The sequence below is a fragment of the Motacilla alba genome, chromosome 1A, assembly GCF_015832195.1.
Source record: "Motacilla alba alba isolate MOTALB_02 chromosome 1A, Motacilla_alba_V1.0_pri, whole genome shotgun sequence".
Lineage (NCBI taxonomy): Eukaryota > Metazoa > Chordata > Aves > Passeriformes > Motacillidae > Motacilla > Motacilla alba.
The window spans coordinates 59,551,965-59,574,872 of NC_052031.1; the positions used below are offsets into that span (position 1 = coordinate 59,551,965).

Here is a 22,908-nt window from a genome sequence, read left to right on the forward strand (position 1 = left end):
CAGCATGTGTGAACAGGTTTTATGTGTAAAAGAAGAGATGCTAACAAATGTGGGTGAAAAGCTAATGAAACATTTTGCAGTCTTTGCTCAGACTAGATACTATTTCATTCCTTCACTATTTTGTGCCAGATCCAGGGACTATCACTCACAGTACGGAGCAGCTGATGTGACAAACATTTCTGGTGTGTTTGTTCAGTGGTGAAATACTACCCAAACCAAATAAAAGAGCAGTTGCCTCAATCCTAAAATGAGCTAAATAGACAGCAGGTAGCATAAAAAAAGGCAGTGCTAAAGCAGCAGAAATGTCATGAGACAGGAATCCCTTCGCTTGCTGTGCAAGTTTTTGCAAAGTTTTCAAGAAAGGGGATGATGGAGCAGCCAATGTTGAAGTGAAGGAGACCATGAGACAAAAATTAACTCCCCAGGGAAGCCAAGTCTATTTTAAGATCACACATTTTCCTTGGGACACACCTGGACCAACCAGGTTTGTACTTTTGGAGTGGACTGAACTCTGTGCCACTTCCAGGATGGAGGAGATGCAGCAGAGTTTCTGTCTTGTGTGGAAGCAGTCCTGGTGTACTCAAGGAAAATGTGCCCAAAGGGAATTTCTACTACTACCCATGGCGTAGACCTGCAGTTTAATATCTCTTTAAAGACACTTGTCTTTAAAAAGACAAGTGGATGATGCAGAATAATGCTAAACCATAACAGATCAGTGTTATATTCACAGGCATTGAACCAAAAGATCCTCCTGCAAGATGTGATCAAGAACAGGCTGAGGTATGGAGTCATCCACCAATGATTTGCAATAATATCTGCTGTGGGGAAAGGAACAATAAATACAACCCCTGCTAAACAGCCCATGCCTTTGGTTTTGTCTTTTCTCCAAGATATTTCTCGTTTGCAATCTCTGCCTTCAGCTGTGCTGTTCTGGAGCCCTTCCTAGAGCAAAAGGGAGCAGCTGTTGTCCAGCCTGACTAGAGCACCTTCAGCTTCTGCCTACAGATATCAGGCCGTCAATTTAGAGGTGGGAAGCTGGTTCACATGAGTTAAGTGAACAGTCACCAAAAAAAAGTACCAAGTTCTCAATACTGAACGTGAAAAGCTTTAAGGAATCTCTTGGCCTTGACATAATAATTGAAACTATTAATCAGACTGTGAAGCTTAGCCAGCACACTTGCAGATGTACAATTTAAAATATAGGGGGAAATATCCAGTGGACAAATTAATGACAATTAACAGATTGTTCAGCATAGGTCATTTTATTTTCAGTGATCTGAAAGCAAAAGAAAGCATCAGCTGTCTGATGAGACCAGTGACTGATGAGACCCAGACTGAGGGAATGTCTGTGCTCAGAAAAGCCCATCTTCACACAGCCCTCTTTGAGGCTGTTGGGAAGAGACAATTTTTCTCACAAGCCTAACAAAGTTTTGTGTCCTGCTCTCTCTCTCTTCCTTAGGCTCAGAGGGCAGAGATAACAGCCAGACAACCCCTCAGAAGGGACAGACTGCAAACTGCTCAAAACAGCGATGTGCTCCTGCAGTGAATGTGCAAAGCCAATAAAATCAGTAAAAACCAAAATAGAATAAAAAAAAATCAGTAAAAAAAACCCCAGAAGCTCTGTGTGTGAATGGGGCTGGATAGGTGATCATAACTCATTGACTCAAAGAGCAGACAAAGTCATTTTGTGACTGACAAGGCTGTGTCTTTGAAAAGAGTGATGAGAAGTGCATGCTGGAAGGAAGAGGAGTATGGAGGGTGGAGGAGTAAAAAGGAAACTGAACAGAAGAGCTCTCTGTTTTCAATCTGCTGGATGTAGAAAGTTTCCTCTCTCTTCTCCCAATCCAAAACAGAGCACTGCTTTCCATATAATAATAAATCTTCAACTTGTTTTTGCAAAAATGTTGCTCTTTTCAGTTAGATGTTTAATTAGAGTAAAAATAGATTGTTAAAAATAAACGTGGGATAGCTTTGGCAAAAATCTATCCTTTTAAGTAACATCAAGGAAAGAAGTATTTGATTTTCAGATTATTTCCCCAATTAATCCTTTCATTCCTCACTGTGTGGAAGATAGCATAATCATCTATGTATAAATAGTGATAAAAGCAAGTGCGTGTACTCCGTTGTGGAGAATATGGAGGGGTTTTTTTCAGAATTTTTTTTCTTTTGCCCTTGAGGGACGGTAGGTAGTCATTTCAGCAAGCAGCAAGAGAAAAAAAAAATAGGTATTGTACCAAATTCCAGGTATTCCCAAGTGAGGGAGCTGGTTCTGCTCCTGCACCATTCAGCCTGCAGGACTGCACCCTAGCCCATATGACAATTTCCTACAGGAACACAAATAGCTATGTCATTGTTTTGTTAATTTACTTGAGAATGCTTATCTAAGCAAAGAGCAGCTCTCACTTTCCTCACTGTGCAATTCAATTCAGAGTTTAAGGAATGGTGGGAGATCACACAACACAAAGCCCTCCTCCCTTTTCCCTGGTGGGATGCGCCCACCACTTTAAAGCAAAGACAGTGGTGTTCTCACTTTCTAGCTAATCGATTCCACCACTAAAAAGGACTGACATCTTAACAGCACTGAGGGGTAGCTGGAAACACACCTTGGCTCCTACAAGAGCAAAGAAGTGCATCTGAATACTCTGAGGTGCTGTCTTCTTTTAGCCCCTCTCCTCCTGCTTTCATGCCTGCCTCACAAACACCCACCAAGCCCCAGCTTGTCGAGCCCTGGTGTCAGAGAAAGCGTGCTGCCAGCTGACAGGGCCTGGATTAGGCTCCTTCTGAGGCTGCACTCCAAGCACCCAGGGTGGCTCACTGCAGAGCAGCGAGAGGTCTGGCACTCAGCACACATACTAATCCTCTCACATCATGGCAGGGAACACAGGCTGAGCAAGAGACAGCAGCCTTTAAAATCCCTGTGTCTGTACTCACTCGGTGATCCTGTGTTCCCTTTCAGTATCCAGGATGCTGTGAAACCAGGCTGGGCTGTGCACAGCCTGAATCCCCCCACACCCCACCTGTGGCTGACCACTGCAGCAAAGAAGAGCAGGTTAAAGAAGACTGGGGGAGAGAGTTGGCATGATGACCACAGAAGGCTTCTAGGTGGCCTGTACAATAACTAATCATTACACAGGAAAGGGTGACAATTACTCTTTAATGTTGCAGTGCAGGAACTGGCTTCGTGGCAGAGCACAGGAGGTTGAAGAGATGAGGGTGTTAGCACAACAAAAATATGTTGCTGTGATCCCCAACAATCAGGTCTTTGTAGACCTTCAAAATAAGCAAGTGATTTCTCTTTATTTAGTTATCATCTCTTCTCTATGTGTTCAGCTGCAAAAAAAATTCTTCCTTTCTGGTTGTTGTGCTTTTAATTTTGTTCCTTTGTTTAAGAAGCAATAATGAGCAACAAATAAAATGTTGATCTGGAGCTATTCTTGTGAAATAAATAAATTATTAAAGAAATTTTTTAAAAAGTGAGAGCTCTCCTGGGTTTTTTTTCCTTGTTCTTTTTGTTGTATTGCATTAAGACCACTGCCAGAGGCTAAGGAAATAGGTTTAATCACAGCTTCCTCACACCTTGAAGGCAAGGGCTGAAGACCTTTTTGTTTGTTCCATCTACTCAAACTGGAATAAAAGTTAAATTGAGAACTTTTCACCCTCTAAGACGTGCAATCAGAAGTCTCTGAGCCTCCCAGCTGACTTCAGGATATGACCTGAACATATCCAAAGAATATCAGAAAATGCAGAGGATGCATTTTTCCTCTGCTGTTGTGCTGTAGGTATTTGTTATGCTGTCATCCTTAGCACAAAATCAAGGCACCTTCAGCTGGTCCTGTCTACTGACCTGCACTGAGGAAACTTGATGTTCCCACTCTTAAACAGTGGAGAAAAGAAAGGTGCAAGGAGGGCACGGGGCTCATTCTCATTCAACTCACAGCAACACAGAACATGCTGATGGCCAGAAGATCCCCCTTGAGAGAGAATGCCCAGCCTGCCTGTGCCCCAGAAAAAGGTGATTCAGACACTCTTCAGTGGGACTGAGTCTTTAGAAACTGCACTTTTTGTCCACAGCAGGCAGAGCCAATGACTCTCCCTGAAGAGCAGCACATTTGATGTCTGGGCTGCCATTGTATTCCCAAACTGGTAAATACTGCTGCTGCTGGTTTGTGGGCTAAGTGCTTTCTCTCTGCAGCCTTGCACCCGCCTTTCCCTCAAGGCAACTTTCCTAAGTGTCTTGTAGTAGTTTTAGTTTTAGTAAGAACCTAGCCAAAAAGGACAAAAAATTTCTGGAGAGCAGAAAAAATAAAGCAGACTGAGCATTGTCCAAAGAAGAGGGCTCACCTGATGACTCTGGCTGCAAAAGCAACTCTCCCTAAGCCAGAGTTCCCACTTTTCTCTCAGAAGTGTGGCAGCAAAGGGAACAGGCACACAGTGGTACCACCACCCCAGCATAAATTGGGATACCATCCCATGTGTAACTGCCTGTGCCAGCAGCACCAGAGGTCAGTGGAAAGGCTTTTACTCTCCAAGGGCCCATGCTATTAGATAACTTGCACATAGAATAAAAAGCAACTGAATATTTGAAAGGTAATATATCATTCATTTCTTTCTATGGATGCCAGAATTTACGTATGTTTAAGGGCAAGTTTAGTGCTGACTGTTCCAGAAATGCTGCCAAACACTTAAAAAATCTAAACAGGAAGAGCAGACAAAGCTTGTGGGAATGAAAATGTTGTTTTATACTATTTCCATGTTAGAAGCTGAGGTACAGGAGGTTACTGATTTTGTCCAAGGCCATGTCAGCCACCTGTGGTGAAACCAGAAACTCAGCCTTTGTCACTACTTTCTGAAAGTACTAACAAGAAAATTACTCCTCATCTTTTTACCTATGTGTCATTTCCACACACCAATTTGATTTTTAAGAGGAATTGAAGTCAATAACGTGGAATATTAATTGTCAAATCTGTCATTCAGAAAGGATGGCAGTGCCTGACTTACCTGTGCTTTTTTAAACCTGATATTTTGCATTCCCCTGTGCTTCAAAGAAGGAGATAAACAGTCTCACTCTTTGCTAAAGAAAGGGAGAGAGATAGTTACAGGCTTTCTTCAGACAAAACATAACAAATGCTTTTGTTCATCTTCTTTCTTTCTTCTTTCCTTACTTTTTTTCCCCCAGTTGTGTACTTTGGGATTTTTCCCCTTTACTGAAGCACAGAGCAAAATAATTAATAACAGTAGGATATTTCTTGCAGGAAACTGCTTCTGATGTCAAAACCTTTCAGTAAAAATCCCTACATTGACTCTCAGTGGATCAGATTGTGAAAATGAGTAGCAGACATCAAACAGACATTTTTAATGAGAATTTAACAGTGAGTCCTTCATGTATTCTTTCCTTCTAGTGGCAGTTAAGTGTGCTGGTTATCACAAATGTCAAAAGCAGAAGGGTAATTTATTTTACCTTCCTTCTTCCCCACTTTTCCTCATATTTAAGAGACTTCCATGTTTGGCTAAAGGAAGAAACTTCACAACCAAGCTTCCCTGTTTAAATTCTCAGTGCTAGGGCTCAAGGTCATACTGAGAAGGCATGACATTGCCAGGTTAAATATAGCACTTTCTTTGGGGATGGCCTCTCCTTCCATGTCACTCTGCTCTGACAGCTTTCATCACTGAATATACACTGCTAGAAAAGTGAAATTAGTGGGGGTGAAAGAGGCCAGTAATGGATCAGGGATCAGTTTGAGCATGGAAAAGCAACAGCAGAGACAACATCTCTCTTTTACTTCTCACCATAGTCTGGAGCAGTTGCAGCTTCAGTAGCTTTTTGTTTGAGGGACACTGAACATTTTAGCTTATCCTCCTTTCCTGAACAGAAACTTTCTCAGTAAGCATCTCCTAAAGGCTCAATTTTCCATCACTCCAGTGCAAAGAAAAACCCTGTGTATGGAGTCTGCCTGTTCTTTTTTTTTTCATTTGGCAGCACCACAGCTGAGCTTCACTATCTGACAATCTGCGGGAAGCAAATGTCTACAACCCTGTCATGGGACCAGGAAGAATTACTGTCCCTGCTTCAGGATGCCAAGCCAAATCCTACCCAAGGTAACAAGAGTTGGTCTCTGACCTCAGCAGGCTTTGTGTCAGGCCATAGGAATGTGTCAAAAATCATGCAGCAGGTGGGTGGCATGGTCAGGAGCTTATCTGTGATCAACTTGGTCTCAGTCCAGTGTGCTAAGTGAAAAAATATCCTCTCTACTTCAACCCTGATGCTTGCACAAAGCACTAGCACCCTTATTCCAGGAAATGTCTGGGGTATTCAAAGGGTTATTATGGCGAGAGATCAAAGAGGCATGGAAGTCTAATAAAATTGTAACCTTCAGTGAGTTCACCCAGCTGTGTGTTGGTAAATCAACTGGTACAAACAGGTTAAAAAACCCCATCAATTCCTAAGGGATTTTTAGAAGTGGAGAACATAAGAGCAGGTGCTCTTAACTAAATAGCTGAAGACATGATAAGTCAAAACACTGAAAAATAATAAATTTATTACTGCATTAAGAGTGCAAGACAAACTGCTTATAATTAGTGAAGTGCTTAAAAATTACTGAAGGCAGAAATAAATGAAATGAAAAATTAAAAAACCCCAAAGAATGAAAGAGAAAGTAAAATCCATGGATTCAAAACAACTGGTATTTCAACAGACAGTTTCTGATTCTGTGAGGTCATGTGGAAAGCAAACTGGAAGGTAAGACAGGAAAAAAAAAAGTTATTGTGAAATGTGAAGGTCCAAGAAGTTGCTTGAGCCAAGCAACCACGCTTGTGGAAATGACACTTCATCTCTGGTGAAGCCCATGGCTAAGGGAGGGAGTTAAAATAAAACACAAACAAAATGTCAGTGGTAAATGAAGAGGACTGAGGATGCACAAACTGACAAGAGCTGGTGAGGGTGTGTGCAGAGAGGGGAACTGCGGGACATTTCTCAAAGGTCTTAAATTCAGCCAGTTCAGGAGGGAACGAGTGGTATCTGCTGCACATCAAGGGACTATTTGGAATAATTAATGAGGAAAAGGACTTTGCAGAGGTACTAAATTATTTTTTTGGTCAAATCTTCTCTGCAAATGATGCTGCGCTGATATCCATGTTAGACTTAATGTTTTTTCAAGACAAGAAAGCACATGAGCTGTCAGAACGTGAAACTCTGAAAGGGAAAACATTGGAACAAATTGATAAACTAAACAGCAGCATATCAAAAGGACTTCATGGCTATATATGTTAAGGGTTTGGAAAGCATTTGAAATTGAAGTGGCTGTGCTGATAGCAAAAATATGCAAGTTGTCACTGGAGTCAGATACACTGCAGAAGGACAGGATGGTAGCAACAAGCATACCTATCTTTAGGACAGGCACAGGATTAATCCTAGGTATTATGTACTGAAAAGCCTCATTCTACTTCCACCTTAATTGACTGGAACTAACAAAGACTAGATTTACATATAGGAGAGGATAAAAAATCATAGCTTTTCAAAAAAAAAATTGTCCAATATATGTTCTTTCTTTTAGCATCAAGCTAAAAGACCAAGAAAATCACTTGACAAATCTACATATATAGGTATTTATATATTGTATTAAATTCTTTGACAAATTTAAGTTGTGATAGAATAGGTAAGTTATTATTATTATTACAAGCTGGAAGCTGGATAAGAAAGAGAAAACAGAAGCTACACAAGAATGATCCTTTCTTTTTCACAGCAAAATATTAACAGTTGGGCTGTCCAAGAACTTAGAACTTCTTTACTGAAATTATTGCTCTTAGAAAAAGAGAATAAGGATTGAAGTATTTTGTAGTATATTAGTTAAATTGGGAGAACCTAACATTCAGGTAGCTAATGGAAATTAACATTGGCTGAGCAGAACAGTCACAGGTAGAGTGAAATATTTGGAAGGCTTTCTGGATTCTAAGCCAGCTGTGGCCACTCATTATGACATTGCAGTGAACAACCCTATTCTGCATTATTACAGCAGCCATCTGAAAAAAAAAGCCCAAACCAAACAGACAAACCAAAACTTTCAATAGCATGGGAGGAGTAAGAGGTGTTAAAATGGAAATTACTTTATTTTTCTTTTCTTCTCTCATGGGGGATTAAATGAGTGGCACCTATACAATGAACTGGCTGTTCCAGTTGGTTTTTCCATTTAATATAACAGAAAGGTATCAATAACACTGAAAGACATCTAATTTAAATAGATCAAAGGTTGTCTGGAATATGATTTTCCAAAGAAAATATTTCATTGACCTACAGAATTCCGTGCTACATGCTATCACTAAGGTACTGAACTCACTGGGAGGCAAAACTGGATTAGTTGCTTATCTGGCCAGTGAATACATCTGCAGCTTGTCTAAAATCTCTAGAGGTTTCCATCTGGGGAGGGAGGGGAGTAGATTTTTTTGTCATTTGGAAAAGATCTCTGGATAGAGAGCAAACCCAAGCCGATGTGTAGAAAAACCTTTTACCTAAGGGCAATGTAGATATCTAGGGCATCATTCACTTCATCTGCCTTTTTGGTAACCAACATTGATCAAAACACTCTACAGGATGAGACAAAACACCTGTCTGATCCAATGCTGTAATCATTATGTTCTAATGCTCTGTAAGTGGATGACTGATGCCTTTTTGAATAGGAAAATAATGAGCAATGAGAAAAAATAACACAAATTCTCTTAATTATTCATGCTAACATTCATGAAACTTTTGAAATGTGTGACTATTTTCATGAATAAATCATTGGTCACTGGCTTGCTTTAAAGGATTTCAGAAATAATAGCGGAATAAGCTTGTTGCCATTACTTGTGAAGGAAGTTATGAATAATTTTCAATATATGATGGCTCTGTTTTCTAATTGACTGAGCATGAGACAGATGAGTTTAAAACAGACATCAGAAATTCATTGCGAAGCTGAGAGAAAATTTCTCAGGAATCTATGAAAATGCTGTGGTCTACATCAGAAACTTATTTTTTTCCCCATGTATAGTTTTGGCTAATTTTTTGTTTCTCACAAGGTGAAATGGATAACAAAAGAGAAGGATCTAATCTTCATGTTTGATGATCATCCTATCTGCACAGAAATAAAGAGATTTTTATATATTCAGACTACCTGAAAATCCTGAGCCAGAGAAATCACTAAGCAAGAAAATTATTTTAAATTACTAGGTTTATTTTATCACCTTGGTTTCCAACACTAATTTTGACAATGATTCAGAAGAAAGACCCATGGAGATATTTTTGTCTCATTATACCTCTCTCAAAAAAAGCCAAAAAACCCCAAACAAAACTAAACAGCAAACTGTAAAACACAAGCAACCAAAAAACTAAGAAAACCCACACATGCCCACAGTTTACTCAGAGCTTTTCTGAGAGCTTGAGGGAAACCCTGGGAAATGCTGATTTACAGAATTTCTCGCCTATTTATATTGTGGCTTCTCACAGAGACCTTTATTGCCATCACTGCAAGAGGTGCCCTGTGCTATTCCCAATGCCCATTATCACATTGCATTTCCCTTTCAGCAGAGACTGATGAAACAGAGCTGTTCCATGAACAGTTGTCAAAACACTGGCATGTTCTAATTACAATACTTGCTATGTTTCTGTGAAAGTCAAATTCTGAGCTCAATTGCACCAGAATAAACTAGACGCGATTAAAATCACTGGAGGCACCCCTGATTTGAAAGAATGTGATTAAGATCAAAATCTAGCCCGTGGAGTCTCAAGAAATACTGGAATGACGGGAATCAAAGAATCATTCTGTTTGATTTCAAAAAGAAAACATGCAGAAAACTCTGAGCAAAGCAGCTGGCCCTACATGTGGTTTCATTTAACCTGTATCACATCTTTAAAAACAAATACATGAAGCACGTGGACTACTGAAATCTCATTGCACATCTTAGTGGCATTGGCAAGGATTCTCTGAGAAATGAAATTAAACTCACTTCACTCTATCTTACCCTCCTGGAACTTCAAACTGTGCTATATGAGAGATATTCTTTGGAAGATCTGCTGATATATAACCCTTTCTATGGGGAATAGATGGTGTTAGACATAGGTAATAATATAGATTATAAGGTGGGACAGGCAGTCCAAAATGACAGGCAGCTCTACAGCCTAAAGCATTTTTACATAGCAGCAAGCTCAGGGTGTATGGGAAAATGAGGCAGCCCTTTAATGCAACTTCAGGAGAGGCCTCAACTTTTAATTCTGCCCACTTCAATCAGGGAAGTGTAGGAAGGTGGTGGGATAAGTCAGCAAGGGATTCCTCCTCGATTTAATGTGGAGAGCTAGGGAATTCCGTCTGCTAGGCACAGGTGTTTGGCAGTCAGCTGGTGGGATGTGGACAAGCAAGTAGGGAGCTGTATTTTTTGGACAGCTCTGACACAGGAAAATCTGTGGAGACCCTGGCAAAACTGAAAGCTACCTTTGCCAAAAATATAGAATCTGGAAAAGATGGGTAGGTGGTGTGCATCTCATTTAGCTACAGGAGTTCTCAGTGCTTGGCTCTTTCTGCAGCCTGGTTCTTAGAGATGGGAATCTCTAAGATGGGTCTAACAGGACTTGAAATGCTCCCACTCAATTTCATGCCAGCATACAATTTAAGCTTTTTAAGATTTAAGACTACAAGCATTTGTGGAAAAGTTATCCCTGTCATTCATATGAGCTGCATCTAAACCCCTTCAGCTTTCCTTAGCCTGATTACTGTTGCCTATCCCATCCACCCGCCTATACAGCCAGTAGAAGGTCAGGGCAGCAGTTTCACAAGTGAGTAATCCTCTTCTGTGCCTTCAAATCTCTCAGAATTAGCTGAGAGTTGCTTCAAGCTGCGAAGCTCAAAGCCAGAGAGATCCAAAATTTCCAAAAAAAAATGTTCAGACATAGTCTGAGCTTCCCAGCTTCAATTTCTTCTCGCTTTTGACTCCACAGTTTAACCCACCCAAGCCATAATCTCTGAGTGACCAAACCAGGATCAGTTGAACCAACTGGACACTAGCTGCCCATTTTTTCAGTTTGGGATTTAGAAGAGGGAATATCTGACTGGCCACAGACACTGGGAAGAATGGAAGAATGCCCTTTTCTCATACCACTTGCTTGTCTCCCTGTGCTGTAGTTGGCTACGAAGCCTCACATTCCTTGGTCCCGCGGGTGCTCTTCCTCGCCTGCCTCTGGCACTAGAGGGCGCGGAGATCTGGGCTCCGGGATGGGAATAAAATTCTCCGAGGCTTCCTGCGTCGCCTTAAACTGAACTCAACATTCAAAGAGGTCCAGATTTCACAGAAAGGGAATTGGCTCCATTATTACTGGCTTGTCTGAGTTCCCCATGCTGCATTGCTATGGAAACAGGACCAGAAAATATGTCTTTTGCATGTAGGTCATGATATTAGTGGAGAAGGGAAAGCTGGGTGAACGGGTGAGTGGGTTAAAGGAGTGAAGTGGGACAGAGCAACCTCCTGGGATTATATTAACAACAGTGAGGGATTTCATAGTAGGTGTCCTCAAAAGACTTGAATGAGACACCAAATGGGCTGAAAGAGCCAAGCATTTTGAGTAGCTGAGAACTATAACGCACACACAGGGATTCAGCCCAGAGGTGACAACCAAAGTAGCAATGGGCACTGGGCTGAACACCTAGGAGGAAAGGAAAAAAAGGAAAAAAAAAAAAAAAAGTTTTCTTTATACATTCTGGTTTTAACTGATGGCCTCAGTTTCCTCCTTTCAGTGTCTATGTTTCCATCCTGGATGATGACAGAGCACAGCCAGACTGCTGTGCCTTCCATCTCCTCAGGACATTCTTGATCACACATGGTCCAGGTCTCCCTGAGCTCTGCCCAGATGCAGAGTTACAACCATTTGGGTAGAGGATGCTACTCAGAATCCTGGGTTTGGATGGGAGAAAAGCATGACCTCTCCTTTTTATAATTTTGCCCTCCATCCAAAACAAGTTGGGGACATCCTAGACCCCCCCCTCCCCAAGTACTGTGCCTTGTTCCCAAGTGGGCTACAATGCAGAAATCAGAGTGCTGTGGGAGGGAATGGAGGGGGCAGCTCAGTGAGGTACAACAAAACAGTGAGATTACTGCACTTCTCACTCTCGTGGTGCAAAACCAAACAGTCCAGGCTCCTGCAGAGGGGAAGTTCAACCAAACTTACACTCCAAGAGATCCTGAAGGAAAGAGGAATTGTATTCTGCATAACTTAGAGAGGTTTATAGATAGATCACTGAGAGTGGCTGGTGTCATAAACCACACAATCAAAGCTGGTGTGTATTCAGACAGGAGTTGTGATTGCAAGTGATGCAATACCATAAAGGCAGACAGCATGTATACTCCTGCTTTCCTGTGTTAACCTTCCTTATTGTTTGTTATAGTTTGTGGATTTGCTTTATCCCCCAAGTAGTTGCAAGAACAGGCTCTCACGCAGAGGTTAGACCTTCTTTTTTGTCCTTGCCTTTTTCTTTCTGCAAAGACAATATCTTCCTTAAGGGACAAGGACAAGCCAGTGTGTGCTAACACACTAGTTGATACATAAAAATGGGAATAGATGTCATTCTGGCTAGATTAGCAACAAGAATTTCCAGCTGGAAATAAAGCCATCTCATTGCCCTGGGAGGAACTTTAGCAAATGAAAATAGTAGGAATAAACAATCTTAAAGGGGTGGGAAGAGGCATCCCTTGTTCTTTACCCAGCAAAGGGATAAGGACTCACCCATGGGCCAGTGGGGATGAGTTACAAGCCTTCAGAGCTGACAGCGGGCACAGCCATTCTCCAGGAACACCTGGAATCAGGGTCCTCCGGCTGGGCTGCCATGCAGGGGACGAGCAGAGGAGCTCCCAGACTGCCTTTCCCCATCACTCCGGTGTTGGGGCAGCCGCCCAGCCTGCCACGGGGCAGACGGGTGGGAAGGCGCAAAGCCAGGAGAAGTGCCCTAGCTGGAGGGATGGCTAGAATGGGCTTTTGCCCGAGAAGAAGCAGAAAGCACTTTGTCCCTTCAGATCCCCTGATACAGCCTTGTTGTGGGGCTGCACCAGGACCTCGATGCCCCAGGGCTGTTTCTGAGAGGAAATTTTTCTCTCACAGCTTGATGCGAGCTCCCTCTCAAAGTATCAGCTCGCTCCTTCTGGCCCTAAGCACCCCATGGTGGCGGTACGGGCGAAAGGAAAAGGAGCCCGGAGGCACGGCCGGGACCGACCCAGCCCTGCCGGGGTCTCAGCCGGACCGGGGCAGAGGGACGAGCCGGCCCCGGCCCCGGAGCATCCTCTCCCGCAGCACCCTGCTTCCTGCTCCGGGGAGCAAGCCCAGAGCAAGGATGCGGGGAAGCGGGGCCGGAAATGAGCCGGGGAAATCCCAGACCCTTCCCACCTCCGGCGGCGCCCCGAGCCCGCTCCCCTCCCCGAGCAGGACATCAGACATGAGGCAGCGGGAGCGGGAGCTGCTCCCTGACACAGCAAGGATTCTGGGGGCGAGGGACCGCGCCGGCACAGCGGCAGCTCCCTTCCCGGTACCCGCATCCCTCCTGGTCCCGCAGGGCAGGGATCCCGCCCGCCCCGTCCCTTCCTGCCCGCCCGACAGCGAGCGCGCCCCGAGGGCAGGCTCCGCTCCCCGCTCCCGGTGACATCTTGCAGGAATGGTCGGCAAACGTGTCCCAGCGGGATTTGGGAGCGGTAGCCTGGCAGATGAACGTGTGTCGGAATGTAGCTTTTGTAATAAAACGCGCTGTGTACAGCGCTTGAAAAATGTGAAGGTTTCTCTAGATCAGGCTACTGTGTCTCTCCCGCTATACCATGATGGGCTCGGTTCTGGGATTAATATCGCTACTGAAACTCGACAGAAAAGGGCTCTGTGCTGGAGACAATCGCTTTGCCTAATCTCCTCTCGCTGCTTTTCACCGGTGGCCCGCTCAGCTGTGACCCATTCAGCAAAAGTTTCCCTATGCTCTGTTCTGCTTCTTCTGCCAGGAAGCAAAAGCTCGTTTCTTAGACATTATTTCCTTGGCGGGAGCTTCCCTATGACAGCAGCGGATGAAATCCTAGGTGCGGCGAAGGGGCGGAGGGTAGAGGACGTGAAAGAAAAGCCAAGAGAAAAAAAAAAAAAGGCAAAAAAAGAAGATGGAAAGAAAAAAGAAAAAAAAAAAAGAGCGAGAGAGGAAACGTCAGTAAAAACCAAAGCTTTCCTACCTGTGATCCAATTAGCAGAAGTTGCATCTCATCCCGCTGCAAGCGGCTCGCTGGAGCGGTGGCTGCGGAGCGGCCCCGGCTGTGGCGGCAGAGGCATGCGGGCTGCGCGCCGTCAGCGCCAGCAGCCAGCAGCTTTATCTTCCTCTTCCATATCTTCCAAGAGGAGGGAGGGGGGTTGGGCTGGGGGAAATACAGATCACTTGGTACGGTGATAGTAGGGGGAAAGAATATCGGGTTGGAAGCTTTAAACAAGAGGTAGCATGGTCCGGGCTGATGGAGTTTTTGTCTCTCGCTCCCTCTCGCCCTCCCACACCCACAGGCACACACATATACGCACACACACACCCTCGGGAGTCGCTGCTTCAGTTCAGCCAAGCTGAGCTTTAAAAAAAAAAAAAAAATTAAAAAAATTTTAAAAATAGAGCAATAGTGCTATCGAACCTGACTTAAAGGTTTAGACAAAACTGGAGTAATTAAAAACAGGTGAAGCCAGGACTCGTGAGTGAGCCGGTAATAATTTATACTTCCCCAGAGCTCGTGGGGAAATGAGGGTAAGCTGCCGCCCTCGCTGGGCTGGTGGCTAGCGAGGGAAGCGGGGTGCCTAGGTGAGCATCTCGGGTGAATGTCCTTGCCGGGTGCTGCGGCTGTGGGTCCGCTCGCTGACCGCCCAGAGGGGTGTGCGGGGGTGTGTGATGTGTGTGAGCGCCAAGTGGCCTCGATTAGCTGCAATGGGAAGGCAATTTCTGCAGAGAACATTTACAATTTTCTTTCAATATGACAGGATTAGTTGCTGTTGAAGGCTCTCCTCCAATAAGATCACACTGCTCTCTGATTTGGTGGCTTTGCTGAATAGAAATTACTGGTTCTTGTTATCTCTCAACACACTCTCCCGTCTTCCTCATCAGGCACTTCCCTCTTTCTCATCACAAGTCTTTATCTACAATTTGCACAACCAAACCACTTTTTTTTGTTTGTTTTTTTTTTTTTTTTTTTTTCAATTACCTTCACCCCATCTTTCCCTGCAATACTGTCCTCTTTATTTCTGGTTATTTTTTCTTCTTCTTTTTTTTAATATATATTTTTATTCAACTCCGTGATAGCTGTAAGTGTAAAAGCAATGGATGGGAGGAGAAAGAGAGAAAGAGATCTTGCTTTTAGATTATTGCAGTCATCGGAGTCTCCGCACATTGTGGAAAGATGTTGTTACACTAAATCCAGTTCAGTTTCTTTAACTGATTATTGTTCTGAAATTTTCCTGGGGAGAGGCTTCCTTTGCACAGTGACAAATAAATTAGGGAAAACAGATACAGTCTGAAAACAAGAGTTAATTCTCGTAGGGTGCAAAGAATTCCTCTTTAACTAATAGTCACTAGGCTAAGAGGTATTCCTTTTGTTTAAGAAAACTTGCTGCTTATATGGGTGTAATCTAGATATAAAAATCTTTAGGTTTTCTTTGTTTTTATTTGCCTCTCTCCTGGACCAGAACTGATTTGTGGTCTGAAGTTTGCTTTTTCCCTTGGGATAGAGCTGTCGGAGTGGGAAGCAGGAGAGCGGAACCCATCTCATCTATTTTCCAAAGAATAGTAGGGGGGAAGTGCTAAGTGCAGAAAAGAGAAGTGGACTTTATGAAAGCATTCCAGGCTTTTGGCTGCTGCCTGCCCTGCCCCATCTCTTGTCTTGAAAGGCTGAAGGAGCTACAGCCCAACCACTCCCCTCCTCTCCACTCCAACCTCTACTCCTCCAAATAGTTCTTGGCCTGAGATTGTTGCAAGAAGAGAGCTGTCTACACGACTCATACACATGCAGCTGTTGCTCCTGGAAGGGTCTTAGGGGTAGATTTACCCCCAAAAGGGTGATGTGCCTTCAGGGTAGGGCTACTGCCTGGAAGGGTTCAAAGCCAGGCCGGATGGGGCTTTGAGCAACATGATCTAGTGGAAGATGTCCCTGCCCATGGCAGTGGAGTTGGAGCTAAATGATCTTTTATGTTCCTTACTACCAGCTAATTGGAGATGGTGAGTTCTGAATTTGGGAGGTACTTGTGTTATACAGGTACAGTGTAGGTACAGTGAAGGTACAGTATACAAGGCTGTGTTTCTCTACCTGAAATCACTTTCACATGATTTAAGGGTTGTATTACTCATAGCTCTTCAGGAAAATCAAGGCACCTGGGACCTGACTTCTGCCCCTTGGTGTCTCAGTTTCCACAGAAATTTTTTCCTGGGCTTCACAGCAGAGTTGGAACACACCTATCCAGGCAACTCAGACAATATTTGGTATCAGGGGGCTGGAAGCATGCCATAAGCAGCCACAGCCCCACGGGATTGATTGCTCTCTTCACTTCAAGTGCCAGGGCTGGGGACAGCCACTTCCACAGTCTGGGTGTCCCTTCCTTTGCCAGACAGAGCCTCAGCCCCGGCCGCCCCCTGCACCTCCCACGGCTTGTCTCTCAGACCTTGGCACTTAACACACTTTAACATTCACTAATCAGGATGATCAGCAGCCTCAAAAGTCACAACGCCCGCTTCTTCTTCCCCTTATTATTATCATTATTGTTATTCTTTCCCTCCCAGCGAGTGTTTGATTGTGCACGTTGATTTCTGGAGATTTAATTAGAGCTCAGTGGCTGCGAGCACGAGTCAGCCCTTCCCACAGGGGTGAGCAGGGAGCGGGTGGCGTCCCTGCCCTGGGATGACCCCGGCAGTACACGGCAGACTCGGGGACTCCCCAGCCTGCCTCCCTGCATTGCAGAAAAGGACAGAGGCCCGGGGATCTCTTCCAGCAGCACGGCTGGAGTGAAGGCAGGAGGTAGCTCCGAGCTGGCTCTAGCCAGCTGCAGGGGGCTCCCCAGTGCCACGCTGCTCAGCGCCGCGTGGTCGTCACGGACCGCTGGAGGGACATCCTCCGCCCTGCCAACCTCGCCCGAGCGGCGAGCTTCTCACTTCCTCGCAAGCCGTGATCTCCCAAGGAAATAAAAGCTCGGTCCTGAAAACCCCTGGCGTGTGACCCTCACCTCCTCCGTGCCTTGTCTGCCGCCCGCCCGGGGAGAGCGGAGATTCCCCGCAGCGACCGACACGCGTGTGAGCAGCGCTGCCTGCCTGAGCCCGCCGAGCCCGGCTCTTAATCAATCTCGGCAGGTACATCTTGATGGCACCCGGTGACTCCGTGGTAATCGGCACCTTTTAAGTTTGACAGAACATCCGTCATTACCGGCTCTCCTCTTTGTAGATCTACGTGCTAGACACGCCTCCTGAGGGGGGAAAATGCCGCTTCTGAGCTTAAAACGTTTAAAACACATCCCTCCCCCCCGATCCCCCCCACTCCCCAGCCGCTCCAAACGCCCCTCGTCCGCGGCTCCTGAGAGAAGAGGGAGGGCGAGGGAGCCGAGTCATTTACCGGGCGCTAAACCGCAGTGGAGTCAAATTCTTCGTAGAACCACAGAACAAAGCACTCAGCCCTTCGCTGGGAGGAAACAAAAAGAGGGCTCATGAGGAACTGAGTATTTGCTCTTGCTAAACTTCCCCTCCCGCAGAGGCACCGGGAGTCGCTCCCGGGGAGCGCAGGCCAAGATAGCAACTTTCAGCGAGGCTATTTTTAAAGGAAACTGCATCTGTATCCAGAGATGCCCAGTGATCTCTTGTGAGAGTTTGCTGGGGGCTCTCCTTGGTTTTGGCTACATGAGTCCCAAACGGCTCCTTCTCCCGGTGTGGAGCTGCCTCGTTGGGGTTTGCTCCGGCAGGATGAGTCCCCTGTCCCTATGGATACATAGCTTGGGTGGGGAGGGAGGAGTGGTGTCCCCGGCAGCCACTTCCAAGGGGAGCTTTTCTATCCTATTCTTAGGGCGAGCTCACTCAGCTCATTCAGCTCTCATCTGCACCTGGGGGTCACAGAGATATCTGCAGAAAGTCAAGTTTCCTTCTAGAGGGAGAGGCTACCAAGGGGCTGGGTGGGTGGTGCCCATGCTCCCACAGCTCCTATTTCCCCCTTCTCAGTGGGAGGAATGCTGCTTCATCCCGACTGTGACTTCCCTCTCACTCCCAGAGGCTTTCATGTCCACCTAGAGCTAGGGCTGTTTCCTGCTTGCCAAATTTCCTAGGAGAAGGGAAACAGGGAGGTGCACACTTAGATGTGCCAATGCCCAGTGGGTGGGGATCTGATTGTTCAGCTCCCTCCCCATATGTTCTCCATGGCTTAGGTGACCGGCTTCCCAGCCAGAACACAGTTCTCTAGGGGGACTGAGAGAGCAAGGCCAGGGAACAGCCAGCTCTGCTAACCAAAATGCTTGATTTTCCTTTGGAGGTGTGGTCCTCTCCCTGGTGTCTGCTGGAGTTTTTTTTTTTTTTTTTTGTTTTTGTTTTTGTTTTTTTTTTGTTTTTGTTTTTGTTTTTTGCAGTTCTAGGCAAACAGGACTGGGAAGAGCAGGACAAAGCCCTAAATTCTCAGTGCAAGAAAACACCAGGCAAACAGATTCTTAGTGCAAATAAGCACTTGGACTTCTACATTTATTTAATCCCATCCTTGCAGTGGATAGCTGATTTTAATGCAAGGGGGAGGCAGGTGCCTGAAAGATGATGAGAAAATGCTGGTGAGAGTGGGACAATGGAACTGCACATCATCTTGACTGTGTGGAACACAGAGAGAAAGAGGAAAGAAAAATTCCTAACAGATGCAAATATGAGGAGATTAAATGAGTTAAATAAACTGATGGCCAAACCTTTAACAGAAAATGATGTGTAAACCCTCAGCTATGTTCAGACCAGTGCATTCCTAGGAGTGTTGTAAATCACAGTTATATCTGCCAGGGTGGGCAGTGAAGCATTGACACATGGTAGCTTGGATCTCACTAGTGCCAGGGAACTAAGAACATCTTAGTTTCTTCTCAGTTTAGACTTTAAAGTCCTCCAGAATAGCTGGCAAGGAGGGGTGTTGCTTTCACCTTTCAGCTATATTAAACTGCCTGGTCAATACAAAATCACCAAGCTTTGCTTTTCCATTTCTCCTGAATGATTATACTGTTTTTGTTTTGTGTCCCCTTTGAGTCTCAAAGCCCAGCATACTGGGAATTATTCAAATCAGATGAAAATGGATGCAGTGGAAATTCCCAGCAGGCTTAGATGGGGCTCAGGGTCTAATTCTAAGAGCCAAACTGATCCTCTCTCTTGTGGAGCAGCTAGGTGGCGAACAGGAAAATCAAATTTACTGTTTTATTAAGGATAAGCACAGTATCTGGAGAGCATTCTGCTAGGCACAGCAAAACTGATGGAGCACTTTTTAATATAAGCATGCACATAGTTATCATCCTAGCAATAAACCCCTATCAACTGCAGATCTTCACTGCAGTTTTTGTTGGTTCGTTTTGGTTTTATGTTTGGGGTTTTTTTGGGTTTTTTTTGTTTTGTTTTGTGTAGGAATAATTATTCCTTGCAAATGCTGCAGTGAGCCAGGTGGGCAGATCTGAAAAGAGTTGCGGAACAAGCTGCAAAATATATCTGCTGAGAATCAGTGTCAATTTTGTCCAGATTTGGGAAGACAGTGACTGATAATCATGATATAGTATACATTCAAGGTTGTCAGACATACTTCAGATTACAGACAGGATTCCTTGTTTCAGGAAAAAGAAAATGAGAAAAAAGTATTTTGCCTCAATTTATGCGATATAGGAGTTAAAAAAACATTAACGAGGGGACAAGCACGGATATGATTTTGTTTTTAACAGGGTAAATCTTATAGCTGTGACACAAAGCTCTTAAAAGGCAAAGAATTAAATAAAATTCTCCCTAAATTGTGTATAGGTGGGTGGAGTTTATTCTCTGCCTCATAAAAGCTTTACTTGAAGTTGACCATAGAAAACCAGACGCTCCTTGACCTGGATCTCAGTGGTTCATACCCTGAAGCGTCTCTAATGGGGAGAAAATGGGAAAACCCTGAAAAGGACGGAGCCAACGGAGGAGCTCGGAGCCGCCGCCTGCAGCACCCTGGAGAGCGGCCTGCCCGCACCGGCGGGTCCCTGATTCCCTGGGTCCGTGTGTCCCTGTGCCCGTGAGTCTGTGCACACACACACAGACACAGACACACACAGACACACACGGACACAGACACACACAGACACACACGGACACACACAGACACACACAGACACACACACAGACACACACAGACACACACACAGACACACACACAGACACACACAGACACACACACAGACACACACAGACACACACACAGACACACACACAGACACACACAGACACACACACAGACACACACAGACACACACACAGAAACACAGACACAGACACACACGGACACAGACACACAGAGACACACACACAGACATACAGACACACACGGACACAGACACACACACCGAAACACATACACAGACACACACACAGACACGCAGACACACACACACACACAGACACACACACACAGACACACAGACAGACACGGACACACACACAGACACACACAGACAGACACACACACAGAAACACACACACAGACACATAAAGACACACACGGACATACACACAGAGACACACACAGGTGCACAGATACAGACACACACACAGACACACACACACAGACACACACACGCACACGGACACAGACACACACACAGACACAGACACACGGACACACACACACAGACACACAGATACAGACACACACACAGACACACAGACACAGACAGACACAAAGACACAGACACACAGACACACAGATGCACACACAGACACACACACATCCTCCTTTGCACAAACACCTCTTGCTCGTATTTGTGCTTGCTGCTGCTCAGGCAAACACTAGCCAATAATCAGCTGCACATCCCTTGAGGTCACATCTCTAGCTATGAATCCCACATTACCTGGAAGATGACTCCCTGCAGGAAGCTGGAGAAGGGTGTTTCTGTGCCTTTCATGTACCCATGAGCTGGAGCCAGTGGCTAGAAATGAGGAAGAGTTCATTGTCCTTTGAGAGTGTCAAAGAATCCCAGAATGGGGAGGGTTGGAAGGAAGCACCAGAGGACACCTAGTCCAACCTCCCAGTGTCCCCTCGAGCATGTTAGTCAGGACTGCATTCAGATGGTTTCTGAATATTTCAAGAGAAGTTCAAATACACAGAAGAACACAGTAACCTGAAGCTCAGCACTAGGAAAACTCCTTTCCTAGTATGCTCCTAGTTCCTAAGGATGGACTTGAGTAAATGTGTTATTGCAAAAGAGGCGTTTTTCTGCAGAGAGCCTCAGTTACTGGGAGGGTGTCCCAGTCCACTTCACCCATGTTGTACACAAGGATGATGTGTGGACACAGGAAAGCAGGTGTCAGGCAGGCCATGCACTTCTTTTAATTTCAATTAGCTGGGAAAAAGACCAAGAAGTATTTCAAACACAATTTTTTCTCAGAGCAGCCAGACTGTTGGCAGCTTTATGTGAGCTCCAGTGACTCCAAAGAGGCACCAAGGACTGTTTGTTTGATGAAGAGGTTTAAAGAGGGTCACAGTTCAGGGGGAAATTTTTCCCCCCAATATTGCTTTACAAACAGACTCAATAGTTCATCTTCCCTGGGCATGAAGTCAAGGGTTCTATCTGCTCTTTAAGCAGTCAGGCCCACATAGGAAGCTCTCCTGCAGTGTAACTCTGTAGCTACTTCCCCTTCGAAATTTTGATTCTGCCACAGAACTTATACAAGATCTGATACTGATAACTGCTCACCCAAGCACACGCAAGGAATGAATGGTTATCTGAAGTTCATGTGAAGCACATAAATCCAGAATTAGGATTCTTAAAATAGGAGATCCTGAGAAGTTTTTTAGTAAGCTACTTAAGCAACCAGCTTAGATCCATCCTAAAAATAAAAAAAAAAAATACAAAGAGGAAAATGAATTCAGTTTCTTTTGGGGAGATGGTATTGGAAACTTTACCTTCTAGGTTCCTTGTGAGCATTTTTTCACGAAATTCTTGTTTTCTCCTCCTGAAAATGTTGTGTTTTGTGCCTTTTGTCACTTACTGGGGCACTGATGCTTGCAGAAGAAAGTCATTGCCTGATCAAATGGCTTAACTTCATGTTGGTCACACTCAGCTGGGATGAGAATTCAAGCAATAATAGCGAAATTGTTGCAGCCATTTCATTTAAAACCAAGCATTAACAGTGCTGGATAGCACCTTCTCCTCAGTGTCCAGTGAGTTGGTGATTTGAATCAGAGTGAAAGAAGATCTATTTCTTCTGTGTTATGGGGCAGACATCACTCCTTATGCTCAGGAATAATATGACATTATTTTAGCCTTTTCCTTGCTCCTACTGGTAGAGATGGGAGTGACACACTCACCAAAGGGTTTGCACCACACAGTGCCAGGGGTCCTGAGATGTCAGAGGTGTTTCTGCAATGAGGCACAATATTTTAGAAGTATCTCTTCTATGGATCAAGCCTTATGGGTTCAGATAAAGCTCCATGTTGTTGTGCCTGCTCTGTTTTCAACCCCTGAACCATTGCACTCCAGTGTCCTCTGCAGATATGGCCTTAAAAACACATCTTCCATTTGTTTACCTTACTCTTTAACCTGAGCTTCATGTTCTTTTTTTCTACATTCTTCATTTCTTCTTCTTCACAGCTTGAATTTCTCTTGAAGTTTTTTACCTTTGTCTCAGGCTCACAGCATGAGGAAAGGAAAGAATTTCCAATCTGCAGGCTGGCAAATTT

The 22,908-nt window shown here is 44.7% G+C and overlaps 1 protein-coding gene across 8 annotated transcripts in view; it reads right to left on the minus strand.

Annotated features, from left to right (window-relative positions):
• The window catches only part of CHRM2 (cholinergic receptor muscarinic 2), an 88,925-nt gene extending 74,041 nt beyond the window's left edge, over positions 1 to 14,884 (minus strand). For 2 of the 8 annotated variants that reach the window (XM_038153811.1, XM_038153810.1), the window contains exon 1: positions 14,209 to 14,884. The gene's annotated coding sequence lies outside the window, so the exon portion shown is untranslated. Of the gene's footprint in view, positions 1 to 4,998; positions 10,625 to 12,739; positions 13,546 to 14,208 lie in introns of those variants that run through there. The other 6 variants (XM_038153813.1, XM_038153812.1, XM_038153809.1 and 3 more) reach the window with 6 other exon arrangements.
• Between the last annotated feature and the right edge of the window lie 8,024 nt (positions 14,885 to 22,908).